This window comes from Ochotona princeps, chromosome 15 (assembly GCF_030435755.1).
Source record: "Ochotona princeps isolate mOchPri1 chromosome 15, mOchPri1.hap1, whole genome shotgun sequence".
NCBI classification, from domain to species: Eukaryota; Metazoa; Chordata; class Mammalia; order Lagomorpha; family Ochotonidae; genus Ochotona; species Ochotona princeps.
The window spans coordinates 19,618,588-19,640,889 of record NC_080846.1 but is presented as its reverse complement, the minus strand read 5'-3'; the positions used below and the strand labels follow the sequence as shown (position 1 = coordinate 19,640,889).

General features: G+C 37.5%; 1 long non-coding RNA gene across 1 annotated transcript in view; it reads left to right on the top strand.

Moving 5' to 3' along the window:
- LOC131482070 (uncharacterized) overlaps positions 1-22,302 on the top strand; it is a 345,618-nt gene that overhangs the window by 96,688 nt on the left and 226,628 nt on the right. The window lies entirely within an intron of this gene.

Sequence of the window (22,302 nt, the reverse complement as noted above, 5' to 3'; positions counted from 1 at the left end):
CTAGGGGTGGGCCAAGCTGGGCTTGGCTTCTACATCTGCTGGTGATAGCTGGGACTAGGAATGAGCCAGGCTGGGCTAGGCTGAGCCAGGCTGAAGTACCTGCTGGCAGATTCCAAGGCTGGCGGTAAGCCATCTCAAGCTGGACCATAACACCTGCTGACATATGCAAGACCTAGGGCTGGGAGCAGGCCTGGTAGGAGAACTTTGGGGACTGCCTTGCTGTGCCATTGCTTACACTGGTGTGTGTAAGATTTGGGACTGGTGGTGGATTGGTCTGAGGGTGGACCAGGCTGGGTTATGTTGCTGCAACTACTGATGTGAGAGAGAGCCAGAATGGGTACAGGTCAGCCATGGTAGGCCATAGCAACCTGTTAGGTTGTATGGCAATATCCCGTCAGGCGCAAGATCCAGGGCTGGGAGTAGGCCTGTTGGGGAAATGTGGGTACTACGCAGCTGGGCTGTAGCTCCTACTGGTGAGCATGAGAGCCAGGGCTGCTGGCAGTCCAGAATGGTCAGGGCAGCAGTACCTGTTGGCATATGTGTGAACCAGATTTGGAGGTGGATCTGGGTGAGTTAAGCTAGAGCACCATGGGTGTACACAAGAGCCAGATTGAATATGGATGGGATGGTTTGGGTTAGGCCTCAGCACATGTTGGCACATGCTAAAATTGGGGCTGGGGGTGGGCCTGGTGGAAGTTATTGGGGGCTGTCCACTCTAGGCCACGGTACCCACTGGCATGTGTGAAGATCAGGCCCATAGTGAGTTGGGCTAAGATGCAGCATCCAGTAGTTCACATGAGAGATGGGACTGGGAGTGAGTGGAACTGACCAGGCAGCTGCATCCTCTGGTATGTGCATTTGCGGGTACATGTGATGGACCAAAGCTGACCCTGTGCTGGTTGTCACACACAAGAGGCAAATCTGAGGTCACCCCAGGTGTGGTTTCTCAGGAGGCTCCCCAATTAGATGGCTGGACTCAAACCCCTGTCATAGGGAAAAATCACAATATATGTGGTCTGTCCTTGGAGGACGTGTGTCAGAACTGGGCCTCCTCAGTTGCTGATGCCTATGCGGTGGACAGCATATCCAAATGCACATGAGAGACATTACAGCCAACTAATATAGGCCAGCAGAGGACATGTAGTGACTTGTCAGAAGATGGAAAGGATAACAGCTTGGACCGCTCTCCTGGCCAAGCTTTGGAATGTTTTCCTGTATTTGTGGATATACTAAGGGGGGTTTGGTTAGCCAATACACCATGGAAAGGTTTTTCTCAGTCCTTGTGCAGTGAAACCAATAATGTCTCAAAACTGTCAAAACCACTCAAGTAACACCCTTGGAATACTGTTCCCCATATCTGGATCTCTGGGATATCATTGAGTGACCATCTGCCTATTCCTGGATGCTGATATAGTCTGACATCAAGGAGTCAAACTAGGAGAAAAACTGAAATGTTTGTCCTCGCCCCACTTTCATTCATGCCTTGATCTGCCCACCTCGGTTGGATACCCATAGGGCATGTATCTCTCAACTATGTAAGCAATGTTAAACATAAAATTAAAAGAATAATATTCCTTCTAATTGCTCTTGTTAAAAGATTGGAAAGAATTGGAATCAGAATAAAGATTAGTAAGAGTCCTAGCAGTTCTGAGCATTCAAGAAGAGGTAAAGTCTCATTCAGGCTGTGGTATTTACTGGTTAAGTCACAGGCACATCACTTAATTGTTCTGAGCTTCAATGTCCTAGGGTACAAGATGGTTTTGTAAAAAGCTAACTTGAAGACTTTTTGTTAAGATTACTTGTAACAAATATAGCTCATACTTACTGAAAAATGACTGTGCCAGGCTGTTAAAAATATGAAGCAGCTAAAATAAACTCTTCTGTGTCTCCGAATGAGTCGGTGGAGTGCCGTGTGTGATGTGTTTGCAGATGATGTGTTAGGTTGCTCCATAAACGTTGAATCAACAAGGGTGTGGAGGAATGGGAGAATATTAACAAAGCAACTGGCTGCTGTGTTTTGCGAGAGGTCTGGGAATTAGATCCTTAGTGCTGACAGCTGCTGAATCAGGGAAGGGCTGGATGCTGCGGTTTGTAGGGCAGTGGCAGCCTGGAGGAACAATTCCTTCTTTGCCACGGGATGTGAGGGTTGCCAGTCTTCTCCTAAATGTTTACAATGTTTAGATGAGACCCACCCCATAGGGGATAATTTGCTGAACTGGAAGTCCCCTGACTAAAATGTTAATCACATTTTAGAAGATACTTTCACTGCAACATCTAGGTAGCTGTTTGACCACCAGCAGATGAACGTCTTTGTCTCTCCTCTCTGTAAATATGCCTTTTCAATAAAAATAAATAAATGAATCTTGAAAAAAGTCAAATCAACTTGTTTTTGTATTAACAGCCCAAATTCAGGAAGTGTGTAAGGATAAAGATGAAATTATTTTCCTCACTATATTTTCTTAAGAGTATTTTTTCTTGGCAGACAACGGAGGGAATTCATCCTGCTTTGTTTTAATGTTTTAAATTTTGATGACAAAGCATATGCAACTTGTGTTCATGCATGTCTTTTAACCATCGTGAACATTGTCATTGAATTTTTTTGACTAAGACTGCATGCTGAGATAAATGAGTCATTTGGAAGAAGTCTGTCCTGATGATGAATCACCCATTATTTCTGGGAGCAGATGTAAGTAGTGCTAATGCATACTTCAGTGCAAAAACTGTTTTATTATTTAAAGAAATAAGTGCCCTTAGAAGTAGAGAAAAATCAAAACAAAAATTCTGAAGCCCATTGACACTGACCTAATTATTATGGTTTAAAAAGAAAAGCAGAGTTTTATCAGTGGAATAATAAGTGCCTATGTAAATGAATGTTTCAATTCACTTTATATACTTAAAATGGCTTTGCAATTTGCTGTGTTCAATGAAATATTTGTGCAAAATTTTCGCTTTAACTTGGTTATGTCTGGCTGGGTACTCCAGTATTTTGGCACGTCATTCAATTTCCCATTTTTACTCGATATAGCTGCTCTGTTATTTAAAAAAGTAATGGTTTTAAGTGTGCTTAATACTGCCTGTTTCGATGTTGGGAAGAAGTACTCATCAAAATGTTGTATTTACTTTAGAAAAGTCTTGATTTTAAAAAATCACAATATTTTCACTATTTAGGTAAGAACTATTACAATATAGATTTTGTTTTGGGTCACCAAAATTGCTGTGTTTTGATTCAACTGATATAAAACAGTTAAATTCAAGAAATAAAATCAGTAATGTACGATTGTTATGCATTTATATCAGGCCTTTTGTAAATCCTCAGAGCTTACATATCAGATTCTTTAATGTTGTAAAAATAAACCTAGCCTTCCAAGAATAAACTGTAAGGTTGGAAACATTCAATAAAAGTATCAAATAAACACAGGGAAATGCAGAAGGATTTAAATTCGCTCACTTGTTCATCTGTGCATTTAATATTTAATCTGTGTTTTGCAATTTTACTTTTCACCAAGATGTAGGAATGCAAAGAGTTAGTTGGAGTTGATGATGGGCTTCTCATTGGAATATATTAGGAGGCAAATTGTGGAGATGCCTATCTGGCTAAGGTGAGAATTTGACAAACACAAACAGTCAAGGTCCTTGAAAAGGGGAAAGAGAGAAGAGATTCTAGGGCAATCCTAGAATGCAAGGAATGGGGACTGTTCGAACTTGTGTAATTTGATATGTGTTAATATGCTGATTTTTATTTAATTTCAACAATGTTCTGCACTTAAAGACATTGTCAGTTACATAGTAACTCCTGTTTCTTGTGGCTTCTCCTGCTCTTAAGCAGTCAATTGTTGGTTAAATTGTTTAAATATGAAATTACATCTTCAATTTAATGTTTCTGGAGGGAAGTGCACCTTGAGCTACAGAGTACACTGCTCCTTGTAGTGACCAGTAAGTGTTTGCTAGATTGAGTACATGTTCTTCAGTGGTATCCAGAGTGACAGCTTGATGGTGAGAAGCCTCCAAAATAGTCAAAGACAAACTGAGCACTATACAGTTCGTATATGCATATTGTCACATGTGTATAACTTGGGACTAGATGCTAGGAAAGGCATATCAGTAAATTCTGTAAGGTCACTTAGAGAACAGTTCAGATAGAGCTGGCATCATGGTGTAGCACCTGTTTAAGTCCTGTCTGCTCTGCTTCTGATCCATCTCCTTGCTAATTTGCCTGGGGAGGCAGGAGAAGGTGGCCCAAGTTGAAGTTCTGGTTTCTGAACTTCAGCCTGGTTCAGCCAGAGCCATTGCTGCCATCTGCTCTGCTATTCTACTTAGAAGTAAATAAAATACATTTCTAGAGAAAAGTAAGCAATCCAGGAAATGCTGCCAAAGGGCAAAAGGACTTGTTCTAAAGAAGTAGGGTCTGGTGAGTATAGTGGTTCAGAATTTATATTTCATAGCTAGTTTAGCTCTACATTAGAAAATGGTAAAAGTAGTGAAGTTTTATTTGATAGCTATGCCTTTCTCTATTTCAGCAGAAGATCTAGGCCACATCTAAATTTAAGATAATAACTAAGTGATTTTATCTTGTCCCCCAGTCAGTGTGCAACCTCTATGTCAGCTAGGCCAAGAAATAATAACAACACAGGTTATCCTAAAGCTGAAGCTAAAGAAGGCCTGTCTCATTGAAAGGTTACAAAGAGACATTCTATTGACTGTACAGGTTTTTAAATGAAAATTTACCACTCATTCTGCTTTCTTGTCCTCATTGATTTCTTTTTAAATACCAGTCATGCTTTCAAACTTTTCCAGAAAATGAGTTTCTAAAAGGAACCACAAAAGTACTGTAAGTAGCAACTATAAAGTATTCAGCCAGGATGATCTCACTGGCCACAGAAGCATCTTTCAAACTGGCTTTATGACCATTTTTCTGTAACATTCTCACCTAATTGCCAAATTTTTGTGCTTCCAAGTAACATTCTTAATATTTAAAATGACACTGAAAGTGATTTCATTGAAGAATGAGCTACTGTCCTACAGAGCAATTAAATTCTTACCTTAGAAGATGCTTATTAACAGAGACATCAACCTGGAACCTTCTCCTGCAAAATCTGTGACTTCTTTTGAATGAGTCTTATACTCCCCAACCTCCTTGGGTAGTACCCCAAGTCTCTGAACCCTACTTTTTGCTTATGAGGGTTTTTCCCCTAAAGACTTCTTTTACTTTTAAAATGTTGGTCTTGCTTTTTTTTTTTTTTTTTTTTTTTTTTTTTTACAGATAACTTCCAAAATCTTTGTCAGCATCCATTTTCTTCCAGTTGCATAAATGTATTTATCACAGTTAGGTAAACTTACTCATCACTTCAAATTCAAATGTATTGAACTGAAGTATTTACCAATCTTCACTCTTCCATATTTCTTAGTTACTCTGGATTGAACCATTGATGCATGCCATTGATAGAGACGGAGACAGGGAAAGAAGGTGCAATGTAGCCAGCATGATGGGATCAATCTAGGGAGTAATGGACAATGGAAGTTCTAGAAGATGTCTGACTTGGATATTGATCTGTGTCTGAAAACATTCATTTTCTTCATTTAACCAGGCGGTGGATAATAACACCCAGTGACATCACTTCTAATCCTATTATCATCTGTTCTTGTATGTCATTTGTGGTTTCAATCATCAATTCTTAATCTCCTACAGATGACATTTTCAGTAAGAAGGCAAACATTTCATCAGATAATGTCTTTTTCCGAATAAAGCTTCTGATGTGTATCTGGAGGGTCCATGATCTCCATTCCTCCCATTAGCATCAGGGTCCACCGGTCCCATATTTTTTTCATTGTGGAACAAATATATCCAGCATCTTATTATGAAATTAGATTTTTAACAGAGAGAAATCTTCTAAATACTTATCCCAATTTTTTTTTAAAGATCAATGATGGGAATGAAAGAGTATCAATCATATTTTATTATGATTGCAAGATCAAATCACAGTAATTCTCTGAATTTAAATGTGCCTGCTAGACACCAGCAAGACAAAGTGTAGAAGTATGATCCTTGTATTCAACAGATTTGGCTTTAAGTCCTCTTCCACCAAAAATCACAGATACCATGCTTACTTTCAGAATTGTCTCAGACAAGTCTTCTAAACAAAGAGTCCTCTTATATGTGGAAGTGAAAATTAAAATAATAACAATAATAATAATAATAAAAGGAAATGCCTGTGTATCAGTATGGCTGCAAATAGAGTTTTGTAAAACTTTGTTTTATACCTTTGTCAAATCAATGGTTAAAAATGTTATATACTACTATAGTTTTAATAATCTGTAACTAATTTAAACTTTAGATGGGTGAATTTTTGTTCAATTTTTATTTATAGTCACTACCTGTATTCTCACTGAACTAGGGCCTTCTGCTTTTTACTAATTATACTTAGTGAAGCATTAAGTCTTTCTACAGCAATGTAAATTTAAAATGTTCTTAAAGATGGAACAGAGACAAGGAGAAAAGGGAACGGGAGGACAGTGAGGGAGGAAGGGGAGAGACAGAGAAGAGGGGAAGCTGAGGGAAAGGATGAGAGGGAAAGAAGGGCAGAAGAGAACATCATATTCATAGAACTAGCTATTAAATAAATTCTGTTAAAATTAGATTAAAATTAGATTAAAATTTTCCTTTGTTGGTAGTAATGTCTATCTTGAATGCTCATGTATTATTTATTCATTTATTTTAGCTAAGGATATCTCACTGTGTTCACTGCCAGTACCAAACCCTAAAGGAGAGAACATGTAGTTAGCTTGTAACTGACTCCTCTATCTCAAATCATGCCTTTTAAACTTACTATTGTCTCAGGCTTACACTCGCTTATGGTCAGTGATACAAAGCTATTGGGCATGCAATAATTGCTTTTACCATATATTTTAATTTAATTTATCTAATGTGATATGCATAGCTCATGAGTTCTTAGGATTGTCTTTATTTTATACACAGGGACTTTGTGTAACATCATATAACTAGTAACTGGCACAAACACTCAAACCTGGTCTGGTTCCAAAATACTTCTTTCAATGTGGCATATTCTCTTCAAACACATTATTCTGTCTGTCAAAAGTTTTCACATTGTCCAGATTATTGACCGCCTATGTTTTCAATTGTTTATCTCCCTCGATCAATGGACCCCCCCGATAAATTGAATCCAAATAAGGCATGGTCTGTTTTTATGCCTCAAATATTTGTCATATCATTCATTGATATGGTAACAATCTCTGCTATTCTGAACACGGTGTTGTAGTCTGCAAAGATGAGTATAATAATATTTTATACTTTGTGGGGTTTTATGAAGATTAGATGAAAATCTTCCGTAAAATTATTGTATAAAGTACACAGTAAATTTTAGTTGGCATCCTTATAATAGTGTTCATAGGACCAACTAAAATGTATATAAACAATTTTATAGAAATAAGCATTAAGAAATTATGAAAATTCACATTAAAAACTGGTAGGTATTTTTGAATGCATCATAGTATTATTATACATGAAGCTTTGCATGTGGATACACTGAGTTCTTGGTAGTGTCTCTTATATAGGTTAGGAAAACAAAATCTTTTGGGTAACATTTATTATAGTAAGTCTGTTATCAGGTTAAACTAATATGCTTGCTGTGTAGCACAGTGATGTCAAACTTGTAGTAGACTTACATCGTTATATATTGAAACTTACCACAAAACCCAATTTCAAGATAACTTAGCATTTCTTTCATTTATTTGCTAGGCACACTGAAAACAAAATTGGTGAATCAGTCTTATAAAACTGAATGGTGAAAGTATGCAAAAAAAATTAAAGTGTTAGTAAAAACATATTCTGTACTTAATAATATAAAGGAGTTATCCTCTTTATTTTAATTGACGTTTTATCTAGAGACGTCTAGATTTTGAGTAACATTAAAAGAGAAAAACAATGTCATATTAGAAGCTTCATGTTCTTAACATTTTATAATTTTATATTTGATCCATTATGCAGCTTAAAACATGAAGCATTAACTTACAAAGATCAGGAAACATAAAGACAGATCAAATGGTTTGAAAATGCAATGGAGCAAGATGATGAGACACAATTGGCTGGAGATTGAAGTGGGAAGAACCAAGAGCAGAAAGATTCAGACCTTAAAAATCGCAATCAGAGGACTGTCAAATTTCACTGATATCTCAATGCAGCTTGTAGACTGATGGATGCTGTAAATAATACATCAATGGAAATGTCTAAGGCAGTGCTGGGTATGTTTTTATCAGTGTGAAAAAGAATGTCTGGAAGATTGATAGCAGCGCTTTGCAGTCTACTTCCATTGTTCATAAGTACATGTGATCATCAGTTACAGCGCCTAGGTCGTACTCTCTGACTTTTATTTGGAAATGACATGTGAATATGATGTACTGGCTCTTTTTCACTCTAGCTGCAGTACCTTATTTCAGGTTGCGTTACGGATGATGTGTGTATACACATAAATACATGTGTGTGCATGTGTATGAACACTGTGAGGGGCTTTTAAGAATTCACAGAAAATACTTGCAATGAAGTTTGAGACAATGCTTTATTTGCGGTAAAAATTAAGACTCTAAGGAATTAAAAGATTTACTTATTTGAAAGAAAAACTTGACAGGAGACAGAGAGGAAGAGAGGAAGAGAGAAAGATTGCTTTTATCTGTTCTTTTAATTACCCAAATGGCCACCATGAGTAGTCTGGGCCTAAGCCAGAAGTCAGGGTATCTATCCTGGTGTTCATGTCCCCAGCACTCTAGCAGGAAGATGATCAGAAACAGAGTTGTTGGGCCCCACGCAATAGCCTATTGACTAAAGTCCTCGCCTTGCATGCGCTGGGATCCCATATGGGTGTGGGTTCTAATCCTGGCAGCCCCACTCCCCATCCAGCTCCCTGCTTATGGCCTGCAAACACAGTTGGGGACGGCCCAAAGCCTTGGGACCCTGCACCCACATGGAAGACATGGAAGAGGCTCCTGGCTCCTGGCTTCGGATCATTTCAGCTCCAGCTATTGTGGCAGCTTGGGGAGTGAATCATCGGACAGAAGATCTTTCTCTCTGTCTCTCCTTCTCTCTGTATATCTGACTTTCCAATAAAAATAAATAAATCTTAAAAAAAAGGAGTAGCCAGGACTGATGGTGGTGTTCAGGTGGACTCCAGCGCGGCAGGTAGCTGATTAATGCACTGGCATAGTGTCGACTCCACATTCTTTCCCTTTTTAAATACTACTCCTAGGATGTCTGTTTTAAAATTTGACATGAGTGAAGTTGAATATCTTTTCCGTTGATTATTTTGTCTAACCCTTACCTATTTTCCTTCTGGACTTTGGTCTTTTTATTAATACTTGTTGATCAATTTAGTGGAGTCAATAAACCTCTGACTATAACATTAATTTAAAAAATTGAGACTATTATATGCTTCGTTTGGGAGATTACAAGTGCAAGTTTGTTTAGTTTAGCTTTTGCATTCTTCAGAGAGAGAAAAGTTTTTGAATTGCAGGAAATCTTTTCCTAATGAAACACTGCTGTCAAAATCTTCCACTTGTTCAGATATATCTGCATTGGGATGTCATGGATTCATAAGCCTACCTTTGGTGGACAGACGCAGTTCTAAGAAACATTAATCATGTGAAGCATTTTCCATCTGGGCTGACAGTAAAATCTTCCTGTAAGAATGTTTGAATGGAAGAAATGATAGCTTTGTAAAAATTCTCTATTACTAAGTGATGTGCACATGACAACAAGTTTTAGGAAGTCCTTGAGTTTAATGAATACACATACAGGTTATAGACTTCTCTTTCACGTGGCTTTCTGATGCTCCAGACGGTTTGTTCCTTTGCACCGTGTGCTCTGTGCTCTGCTGCACGTGCGGTTTTCACCTACATGTCTATTCAGAGAAAGTCTTTCATTTAAAATAAATTCTAGAATAACTAATGAGTAAGCACTTTAACATTTAGTAAATTTACTTCCATAACTGCAAGGGTTAAAAGAACAAAATAAGCTATATTTAAACATGTTTAATATTTGCTCAATTTGTCAAGATTTGATTAGCAGGTTGAGTAAGATGCTACAGATAATTCTGAAGATATTGTTCAAATGAGGTTAAGATTAGTTTGAGTCTCACATTGGACTTTTGCACAAGACAATTTACTTGACTCTAGTTGCACCAAACTAAAAGACTACCTTTGGGGGCGGGGAGGGGGGCGGTGCGGTTGGAGCACAGCATGATGGCTCAGTTGGCTAATCCTCTGCCTACAAGCACTGACATTCCATGTGGGCAGGCAGTTTGTCCAGACTTAATATAAAAACTGAAAATTATTTTCCTGAAAGTGTCTTGGAAATATTTTTTGGTTCAACTTGTTTCTTCTTCTAAGCATTTGGAGCTTGTTAGCAGATTCAAGGAAGACCCTCTATAGTGTTTCTGAGTTCTTTCTTCGGATCATTTCTTTTTCGGTGCTAATTTGTACCACAAATATCCTTGGCCTCCACTCTGTCTCTTCCCCTTTGACATGATTCCATGAATATCTTCTGAGAGCTCTTTCTGCTACGGGCCAGATACAATCTCTGGGCAGAAACTGAGGGCTGATGTGGGGCACACATCTCAGTCTGTCTTGGGGTGGCAGTGAAGCCCTGCCTGCTTGCTGATATCGGGTAACAGTTATTCCATGTGCTTTTTCCAGTGTTCTAGTTGCTTCTGTCTCAGGAACGTGAATCCAGTCACAGTTACTTTGTGTAAACTAGAAAGGGAAGAATCTATACAGCACCTGACCTTCCTAAGAAAAACTTCTAGACCAACTTTTAAATTTGTTCAGGCTTTATTTCTCACCACTTTCATTTCAATTCTGTGCAATTTTGCTACTTTTATCACTCTGTTGAAATCTTGTTTAATGTTGGTGAATGACTTCTGTATCTCCAAAGTCACTTGAAATTTTTCCACCTCTTGTTATCTGATCTCTCAGCAGTTAGGTGTATTTGATTGTCATCTTCATCCCTGGGAACACAGAAGCAGAAAACAAATCTTACTTCCTTTGTTTTCACTAGATATAGTTTCCTCTCGGGTTTGCTGATCACATCTTGACTGTTTCACCGAGTTTCCTTTTTTTCATTTATTAACACCCACAAGGCTTGTACTAAGACCTTTCCCAAGACCATGACTTCTATGTTCATTTTCTAGTTGCATCAATGGAATCATTTCCATTTCCATTGTGGAACCATAAAGAAATACCCAATGTGATAGCTCAAAGACAAATCATTTGAACTGACTTTCCCGGAACCATACTGTTCTACCTAGGTTCCCTCTCCTTTTCAACAACTGCCTCACATTTGCTTCCATGTGATCTGCCATTAAGTCCTGTCAGTCAATGGAATATATTTCATATCCTATGAACACATCAACCCTCTATTGTTAATTTAATCAGCTTTGAATCTACAAGCCTTTCCAATACCTTGGGAACTAATCTTCTTTTCTATTGCCTTCAAAATAACCTGTTTTCCATCTTAGAGACAGGTGATCTCAAAATATGGTCTAGTCATATCAGCCTTGTTGACCTATGTGACTTGGGTGATATCTGATTGTTTTAAAGATAAAGATGAAGATGTTTAGTATGGCTTAAAGGACCATGCTGGATGTCTTTGCATTAACCATACTAGACTGTTTGAAGAAGTCTCCGTAAATCTGTTTTATCATATTACTGAAAAACTCATATCATGAAAATTAATAACTTCCTCTTTACTGTTCTATGCTGTTTCTTGGTAACAGTGCTTATATTGCTAAATTGAGTAATGGAACTGTTATCCATATGCCTAACTGAACTGTAAAGTTTTGAAGACAGAAGCTGGCATTTATTCACCTGCAATTTTCGATTACTATCCAGCTCAGTGAATGCCACAAGAATATCCTTAATAAATGTTTTTAAAAATAATTTATTGAGTTGGAATTGCCTTTACTATTCTATTTTACTAAAGTCTAGCCTTGTGCTTAGCTAAGAACTATAGCTTATCCTTTACCAATTTATGCCTAAGAAGATATTGCTGAAATATTTGATGGGTTTCCTATCTCTAATTTCTTTATAAATTTTATACTATTAATTCTTGTAGCTAAGGTTTATATAGTCAGTGCTATTCTTAGTATTTAAACATGCTAATTTCTGGAACCCTAACAATAAGCTTAAACAAAGACACTATTATTTCTAGTGTACTTTAAGAACTTGAGATACAAAGACTCCTCAATGACTATGGTTTTAATATATGTGATCTTTCAAAAATTATGTGTTGAAAGTTAACCACAAAGGTGATGCTCCTAAAAGGTGAGGCCTGAGAGATGCCTGCTCACATGAATGTTACTGGTAGCCTTAAAGAAGGCTTAAGAGCATCCCTTCTCCACTTCATTCCATTGGGATCACGTAAGGACACAGCAGCAAGGTAAAATGTTAAAGTGAGCCTTTATTGGAGAGTGATGAGCTGAGTTCTTAATCTTTCCCACCTGAACTTTCCCACCTCCAGAACTGAGTGAAATACCTTTCTATTATCATAAGTTACTCATTTTGTAGTATTCTGTTATAGCTTCGTGAACGTTGTGAGCATTCTAGTCCGTTAATTCAATCATGATTTGATGATTCGTATCTATATAACTTCCCTTCTTATTAGTTTACCTAACATGTATTTTTTTATAATAGATCCACCCACAACACTATCTTTCCTGTCATTGAAACATGGCCATTAAATTGATGAATGCCTGGAATTACATGACCAGAGCATTTGGATCAATGACCTCAATGAAGTAAAAGCCTCTCTTAATTGCATCCTGCTTACTAAATCAAATCATGAAATTAATGCTACCTAAACTATTTAGGTGTACTGATTACATAAATAACATGGAAATCTTTCATTTTGTACTTTTATTCTGGCCACTCAGTGTCTTACCAGTAACATGCACCATTACATTGAATATTTTATTTACATACAGATTAAAATATAAACACTTTTTTGTTTGATGCCTATTTGGGGGGCACATTCAACTTTCATTGGAAAATGGATAATGAACATCACAATATTTATTGAAAGGTGTTTCTAACACAAACGTTTGACATCTGAAACAAACAACACAAATTCATAAGAATAAAGTAATCAATCTCTAGTTTGACAAAGCTAAATCAGAGTTTTACAAAGTTATGATTTGAATGGAGACTTTTTCTTTTTCATTGCTTTAGAATGCTAGACTACAGTAATTTTCATGATCTCTCTTTAACTTTCTAGTTTTCTGTATGTAGGTGAAATGTCTATTTTTCTGTTCAATTGTTATTTAGAGCCATTGTTTGCATTCCCACTAAATTAAGGTCTTTTTGCTTTTTAATTGTTTAACTTATTCAGTAAAGTATTATGCTCTTTTTTAAGATCTACTTATTTTAATTGGAAAGGCAGATATACAGAGAGGAGGAGAGACAGAGAGGAAGATCTTCTGTCCCATGGTTCACTCCCCAAATGGCAGCAACAGCTGGAGCTGAGCCAATCTGAAGACAAGAGCCAGGAGCTTCTTCCGGGTCTCCCATGCAGGTGCAGGGTCCGCAAGCTTTGAGCAGTCCTTGACTGCTTTTCTGGGCCACAAGCAGGGAGCTGGACGGGAAGCAGGGGCGCTGGGATTAGAACCAGCATCCATATGGAATCCCGGCATGTTCAAAGGGAGGACCTTAACTGCTGTGCCACTGCGCTGGGCCCACCTTTTTATCCTGATGTAAATCTACATATGTCATCTCACAAGGTAAAAATAGCCAGTTGTGGAGGGAAAAAGGAATAAGGAGAAGAATGTCATTAAAGTTCCATCTGATCTGTTAAGTACTAATTCAGTAATAGAAGCAAAAAAAACTGGTATCACAAGCAATATAAAATATTTACGAAAAATTAATAAAATGGTTTTTAAAAAGTAAAAAATAGTTCAAAAAGAATAATGAGGCAACTCCTGGCAAACAGATGGATGATTGGCACCAATTAATGTCTAAGGAATACAAGTTAAATTATAATTTCTTTGGATCAATAAAATTGGCAATAACTGATGAGAAAGTGGCATTTTCAAATTTACAGCTATGAAATACTCTAAAATTTTTAAGATCTGGTACAATATATAAAATTAAAAACTGTTCCCTTTGGTTACATCTTCCTGAGCCAGGAATTTCATTTTAGGAGCCCTACCCTTTAGAAACAAAAGCCAATTTATAAGAGTCTGTGTAAACAGGGCCCTTGCTTCAGGGTTGTTCATGGTGGTAAAAGCTGTCATCTACTGAATATAATAGGAGTCAGTACCGTGACGCTAATAAAGGTAATCAGCCAATGAATGTGAATTAATGTATATTCTAATGATATACACAGATGTTCATCATAACAGTAAGAGAAATCATTTGCCAAGTAGAATCTATGAATCTTCAAAAAATACTGAAAATGTAAGTTATGAAAAGGTTGCATAAATATTTCAAAATGAGGTCAGAAGTTCTTCAAGCCCTACTTTTCCACTGATTTTTAAAAAGTATCCTTGTATGTATACCCATGGTATTATAAAATGTTTTCTCAGATCCTTTAGTTTGAATTTATATTTGGATAAACATAAGGGATACAGAATAATATAGATTTGGATTTTTCAATGGTTGGGTTAAATAGAGGAAAATACTGCATGTAAACTTTTGTTAAGATTCATTAGTTTATTTGAAAGGCATATCTACAGAGGGTAGGGGAGAGGGAGAAGGAATGAGGGAGGAAGGGAGGGAAGGAGAAAGAGAGAGAGAGAGAGAGAGAGAGATGGATTCCGTTAGCTCATTCATTCTCAAAATGACCATCTCGTAAGGGCTGGAGCAGGCCAATACCAGGAACCAAGAACTCCATCTGGGTCTCCCTCACAGATACAATGGCCCAAGCACTTGGGCCATCTTCTCTTGCTCTCCCAGTATATTAACAGGAAGCTGGATCAGGAATGGAACAGTTGGATTTGAGCTCATCCATATAGGATGTCGTCATTGCAGGAACTAGCTTAACCTAATACATCTCCAGCTGTTACATCTAAATTGTCTTTGAAGAATTTATTTATTTGTTTGAAAGGGGAAGTTACAAAGACACAGACAAAGGTAGGGTGGTCTTGTATCTGCTGCTTCAGTCCCCAAGTGGCTGCACTGGCCAGGGTAGAACCATGTTGAAGCCAAAATTTCATCTCAGTGGGCGCCAGGATGTGCTAGCACGTAGGCCATCTTGTACTTTCATCACATCATTAACAGAGAGCTTTATTAGAAGCAGGGCATCCAGGACAACTTAATTTTTTAGAAAACAAAGGATGGGCATGGAAAAGAATAACATATCAATAGACCCTTGTGCTAATTCAAGATATAAAGTAAGATTTTCATATTTGTAAAAAAATAAAAAAACTAATGCTACCAAATATGATCACTAATATCAAAAGTTAGATTTATTCCAGGCAAATGAAAATCAAAAGAGTTATCTGAAACTGATGCAAAAATTGTACCAACATGGGGGCTGGCACCTATCATGGTAGCAGCCCAAGCCTCCTTTGTGGTGCCAGTATCTCACATAGGCATCCCTTGGAGACCTGGTGGCTCCACTTCCTGTGTAGCTCGTTGCTAATGATCTGGGAAGGCAGCAGAGTCCTTGGACTCTTGCACACATGTTGCAGACTGAGAAGAAGCTCCTGGCTTCATATTGACCCTTCTCTGGCCTTTGGGACAATTTGGGAGTAGATCAGCAGATAGAAGATCCTTCTGCCTCTGTCTCTCCTTTTCTCTTTGTAACTGCCTTTCAATTAAAAAAAAAAAAGAAATTTTGTTTTGAAAATCCACCAATTTGATCCAAGAGATAAAGAATGAGCATCATACACAGAAGGAACATGATATTATGGAATAAATGAAAATGATCAGAAATAAAAGAATAAGAATAATCACAAGTGCTAGAAGTGAGATATAAAGTAAATAGGGATGACTTATGAGCACATAAAAATAAAATTTACATCTATTATCACTGTAGCAAAGAAAATCAAGAGATCTGCATTTTTGTATGTTTTAGCTCATTAATGCTGTAAAAAGACCCTTGGGAGTGCATTACATTAATAAACCAAGATAAGAAGAAACAACCATTCGTGCAGAACAGAAGTGGCTAAAGCTTTATGCTGTAATTTTAGTTCTCCGCTGAAAATACATGAACCTCATACAGTGATACTCGTGACTATTTATGGCTGGTAGGAAATAAAGATTTTTCCATATACCTTCTTATATATTTGAAGATTTAATGAAATGATATAGAACAAAATATTTTGGCACAATGAAAATAATGAATGACTTCTTCTCCATGTTTGAATATCCTTGTTCTCTGTACTTTAAAACGTTTACTGACTTTTATGAAGTTAGGAGCTTAGTGAAAAATTCAGACATACACATGCGAAGACAGAAGGGTCTTTGATGATAGATTGTAGTCATTTCCCCACTTTCTTGTACTGTTAATGTCCAAATAATAACTGTGGAAAATGTGTCAACAGACTCCTTGAAACACTTGATATCGTTGCCATTATATATCCCAGAATAAAATATTTTTCACTTGCAATATAAAACATTTTAATTACAATACAAATTACATATTACAATCATGTAGCAGTAAACAAAGAACTAATTTGTGTTCTTTGTCTACACTTATCTCCTGTTGACTAATTAGTTTCTCTGTGAGACACCAAGTGACTCTTAGAAATACAAACCTCTTGAGAATATGAAGGTTAATTTTAAAGTGATTACAAATATCATAGTAACATAATTAATAGTTACATTTGCATCACTGAAGTCTTCTAAAACACCAAAAAGCATCCTCTCTAAATTAGTATTGATAATTGTGGCCATTTAGAATGCATTTACACTATTTAAGTCTATTGAATTTTGATATGAAGCAGAATCAAAAGGTAAGCAGCTGCTATATTATTAAAGATTTGTTTACTTATTTGAAAGGCAGAGTTAGGTACAAACAAAAACATGCACAATCACACACAGGTCTGCAGCCACTGGTTCACTTTTCAAATAGCCACATTGGCTGCCACCAAGCCAGGCTGAAGCCGGGATGCGGGAGTGTCTCCCATGTGCCTGGCAGGAGTCCAAACACTTGGGCCATCTTCTGTGCAATTACTGATTTAAAACTACATCCTTGTGTGTGTACTTGCATGCGTATGTGTGCATATAAATTGTAGGAGGACAAGTGATTGGATATCATTTGGACTGAAAACAATTGATTGCATATTCAAAACAAAAAGAAGCGTTTCTCCTTAGGCAGAGAAACTGGAACTGGAACACCTAGGAAAGGAGACTCCCTCTTGCTGTTGAAATGCAATGCCTCAAACCCTCCCCTGTGCCTACGCGGTCCTCATTCCTTAAAAGTCCGATGCAGCTGATAAACTCCAACTGTTGACCATCAGTCAGAAGTTCACATGCATGATTATCGGCTCTGTGCACCATCGCTGCAGGACAGAGGACAAGATGCGAAATATTCTCACCTGTTAGCTACAAGCTGATAATTCATACTCTCAGCTTCAGTCATGAAACCTTCTATGAAGGGAAATATTTTGGAATGATTCACTAAATTATTTTGAAGAAATGTTTGCATAGCCAGCACAAGGGCCTCTGTAGAGAGAATCCAAACTAATTTTGAGAATATTAGATATCTGACATGAGTTTATTTTGGTTAGTCATATAATGAGGTGTTTTTCTGAGAGTTATTTATTTTTATTTATTTGATAGGAATATTTACAGAAAGGGAGAGGCTAGGCAGAAAGAGAAAAGGAGATCTTGCATTTGCTGGGTAATTCCCCAGGTGGGCTCAATGACCAAGGTTGGGGCAGGTGAGAGCCAGGAACCAATAGCTTCGTCCATTTCTTCCACGTGTGTATAGAGGCACATGTACTCAGACCATCTGCTGATGGTTTTCCAGACACATCAACAGGTAACTGGATTGAAATTGGTACAGCCAGAACTCAGACCAGTGCTGTCAGCACTGCCAGTACTGCAGGCAGTAGATTCACTCGTTATGCCACAGTGCTCGCTCCAAGGTTTGTAATTTCAAGTTACCTTTGAATTAATTTCACCTTATTGTTTCAATTCCTAACTTACGGTACCTGACAAAAATATCACATGGAATAGATTTTATTATTTATTTAGATCTTCCATCTGCTACTTCAGTCTCCAGTTAGTCACAATGACCAGAGCTAGGTCAGGCCAAAGCCGAAAGTTGCTCTGTGTCTCCCACATGGGCTCCTGGGGTCAGTCCATGTACTTCAGCCATCCTCCACTGCTTTCTTAAGCATGCTAGCAGTAGCAGAAGTAAAGCATCAGGATTTGAATTGGCACCATTATGGGATGGCAAATCCCATGAATGGGGGCCGCATCACTTGTCATGATACATTTTATTTAATGGAAAATAATGGAAAGTAGCTATCCTTACCACTATACTACCAACACCATCTAATGGGAAATAATGGAATAAAAATTATCATGATAAATTTGATTAATTGGTAATGTATTTTATTACTCCCACAATCCATATAGATACATGATTAGTGTAATAGAAGTGATCATTATATAATAACACTGGATTTTTTTTCAGTTGTGATTCTAGAATTATTTTCTTTTTAAGCTTTATCAGTGCATGAATTGTTCATAAAAGCTTCTGGATGAGAATTCTATTTGTACCTTCACCCTCCTTAATCTGTACTAAGCTTAGCATCTAGAGTAATCTACTTAGTTTTTTTTCAAAAAAATATTTATTTATTTGAAAGGAGAGAGGTCCTTCATTTGCTTGTTAACTTTGCAAATGGTCACACTGTGCCAGATCAAAACAAGACACCAGAAATTCCACCTGGGTTTCCTTCCTTGAAAGCAGGGTTCAAGTACTTGGGCCATGCCTGCTACTTTCCCAGGCACGTCCGCTGGGAGCTGGGGCAGAAGTGGAGCAGCCGTGACTCATGGGGCACTCATGACATGCTGATGTGGAAGATGGTGGCTCACTCATCATTCCACAGCGCTGACCCTAAAATATAATTTTTGTGGTGTTACTTCTTCGGTTAAAATATTGAATCTTTTCAACTTTATTTAAGAAGAAAAGCCAAAGAACTATGTTTTGATCAAAATGCCCTACATTGTCCTGCCATGAATTACTTTTTTGAACTCATACTCTACTTCCTGTTTCTTTCTTCATCTTCTCAAAATGTAATCTCTTGGGTGAATTAAATATTTTATATAGTGTAAGAAACTGGAAGAGAGGGGCTGGTAGGTTCCAGACACAAAGATGTAGAAACAGGGATGTTAGCTGCCTGGTTCAAATGGTCTATGTTGTGTTTGTGTTGAAATATTGCACTGTACCACATAAAATGTGAAATTATCATATGGTAACCAAAAAATTTTAAACTGACTTTTTTTTCAAAGATTTATTTATTTTTATTGAAAAGGCGGATATACAGAGAGGAGGAGAGACAGGAAGATCTTCCTTCTGATGGTTCACTCCCAAATGGCAGCAACAGCTGGAGCTGAGCCAATCCGAAGCCAGGAGCCAGAAGCTCTTCCGTGTCTCCCATGCGGGTGCAGGGTCCCAAGGCTTTGGGCCGTCCTCCACTGCTTTCCCAGGCCACAAGCAGGGAGCTGGATGGGAAGTGGGGCTGCCAGGATTAGAACCGGCATCCATATGGAATCCCGGCATGTGGAAGGCGAGGATTTAACCACTAAGCTATTGTGCTGGGCCCTAAACTGACTTTTAAAAGATCACTTAATGTGCTACTATCTGAAAAGTTTCTTTGTTTAAATTACGATTTTACATAAAAGGACATCATGTTTCTCCTTCAAACTAGTAATTCATATTCCCTTTTTTAGTGTTATTTTATTCTTGCCATTTACTGCTGATACATAATTATGATCTGGCATCTCCTATAAAACATATGATGTATGATTACAGGAAACTTATTTGTCAATAGCTGCTAGCATAAAGAAAATACTCAATGTTTTTGAATGAGAAACAGTGTTGAGCTTACTATTAGGGAATAATGATCAAATTGCTCTTTTCAGTGAATAAATAAATTATCTTATTGTCCAAGTCAGAGACATTACTGCTTGATACAAGCAAACTAAAAACATGTTATTTATTCGGCTTAATAAACTCAGTGAACTTGAGCATAAGTTTGGATAATATTATACATTTTAAGGTTTGTATTAAAGTGTCCACACAGTCAACACATCGATATTAAATGCATTCTTATAAAATGCAAAATTTAATTTTTCTGTGCAAATGAAATCAATGAATTTATTCATAAAAATAGAATTTTTAATCTAAGTTTTTGATTGAATTATTAGTATACCCATGTGACTAGCTTTGTGAGTAAAAACAAAAATGATAATTGTCTTTGTTTTGCCACAGAGATTTTACTTATTTGATCAGTATGTGCATGTACCAGTGGAGTAACACATATATGAATGACAATCTGTGTCTCATGGAAAATATTTTTTTGGTTATAGCACATTACCCCTGAAGGTACACATGGGAATTCATACTACCGTCACCTCAAACACTGAGCACAAATGGCTTATCGTTGACTCTAGAAATGACAGCCCTTTTGATTTCCTTGAATCCCAACCTTGGTTTCCTTGATGCAGCAAGATCATTGCATTCTGGCTGGGTTCTGCTTGCCAGGTTCCAGACCACTAACTGATCTGACGGAAGCCTTTACTCTGGCTGATTGTGTCCCCTGAGGGATCACAGTGCTGCACTGCCGCTATTCAAAAGTCTGATACTAAGCAAAGGTGACATTTATTAAAAGCCCAAAAACTCATGGAGAATCTCTTAAAGCTTTATTTATTTATTTGTAAAGATGTATTTATCTTTATTGGAAAGGAAGAGAGGAGGAATGGAGGGAAAGATCTTCTGTTTGATGATTCAATCTCCAAATGGCCACAATGGCTGGGGCTGAGCTGATCCAAAGCCAGGAACCAGGATCCTCTTCTGTATCTCCCATGTGGGTGCAGGGTCCCAAGGCTTTGTGTCATTTTCTACTGCTTTCCCAGGCCACAAGCAGGGAGCTGGATAGGAAGTGGAACAGCCAGGACATGTGGCTCTTAGTGCTTGCAGGTGGTAGATTAGCCAATTGAACCATTGCATCAGCCTTATTTATTTCTTATAAAATAAATAAGATAGAATGATAGAAGATGAGGCAAAAAGAAAATCTCCCTGCTGGTTACTCCCTAAATGTTACAATAGCCAGTGTTAGGCTAGTCCAAAGCTGAAAACCAAGAACGTCTTCTGGATGTCTCACTTGGGGCCAGGGGACCAAGCACTTGGTCCATCCTTTACTGGTTTTCCTAGGCACATTAGCAGTGAATTGAATTGAAAGTGGAGCAGCTGGAATGTGAACTAGTGCCCATATGGGCTGCCTGTATCACAGATGGAGGCTTAGACTACTAACCAATGGCACCATCCACCATATTTTTTAATGTAACAAACTCAGAAAGTAGGTGTATGTTTTCCAAGCAGCAGCATTCATGCCCTTCCAGCTGTTTCCCATATTTCTTCGTTTCCCTTGAATTTCTGCCTTCTTTTTTTTTCATGTAGTAGGAATATATATTAGGGTAGGCCATAAGGAAATATAATGAAATACTCCTTTGATACTCTCTAAACAATGACTTTCGCTTGAAGTTAGTTGTCTTATATGTAGCATAGGGAACTGGTTTCATTATTTTTTTCTTTTATTGTTTGGCTTGGACAAAGTTGTCATGTGGCACAAGTAACATTAAAACATTTTGAAAAACATAAAATGAAGCATGAATGCAGTGGGCTATTTCTAGTAGTGTCAAACTTTAGTGTTTCTCCCAAATAAAATAACTGGGGAATGAAATTCTTGGATTAGGAAGAGGATTCTTATACATTTTTGACAACACATGCTCTTAAACTAAAGTACTCCCTTGTCCCCTTTCTCCTCCCAAAAGCAATTTCAGCTTAACAGAATCTCCTGTGATTCTGATGGTTTTTGTAAGAGAAAGGATTATCTTGTGATCGTTCAGCTTTACAATTCTATCAAATAAAGCAAGACTTTTGCAGACCAGCTCACTGTTTTTGCTTCCCAACAGTCATGCACACTTTCTGCCATTAACTCCCCATGTAATATGCACGAAAGTCTTTGCTTCTTTCATTTTTTTTTCATTGCGAACACAACTCTCATCTCAGGAATTTTAATGGAGTAAATTTTTCTGAAGAGTGTATCGCTTCAGAATGGAAGTAAGGGT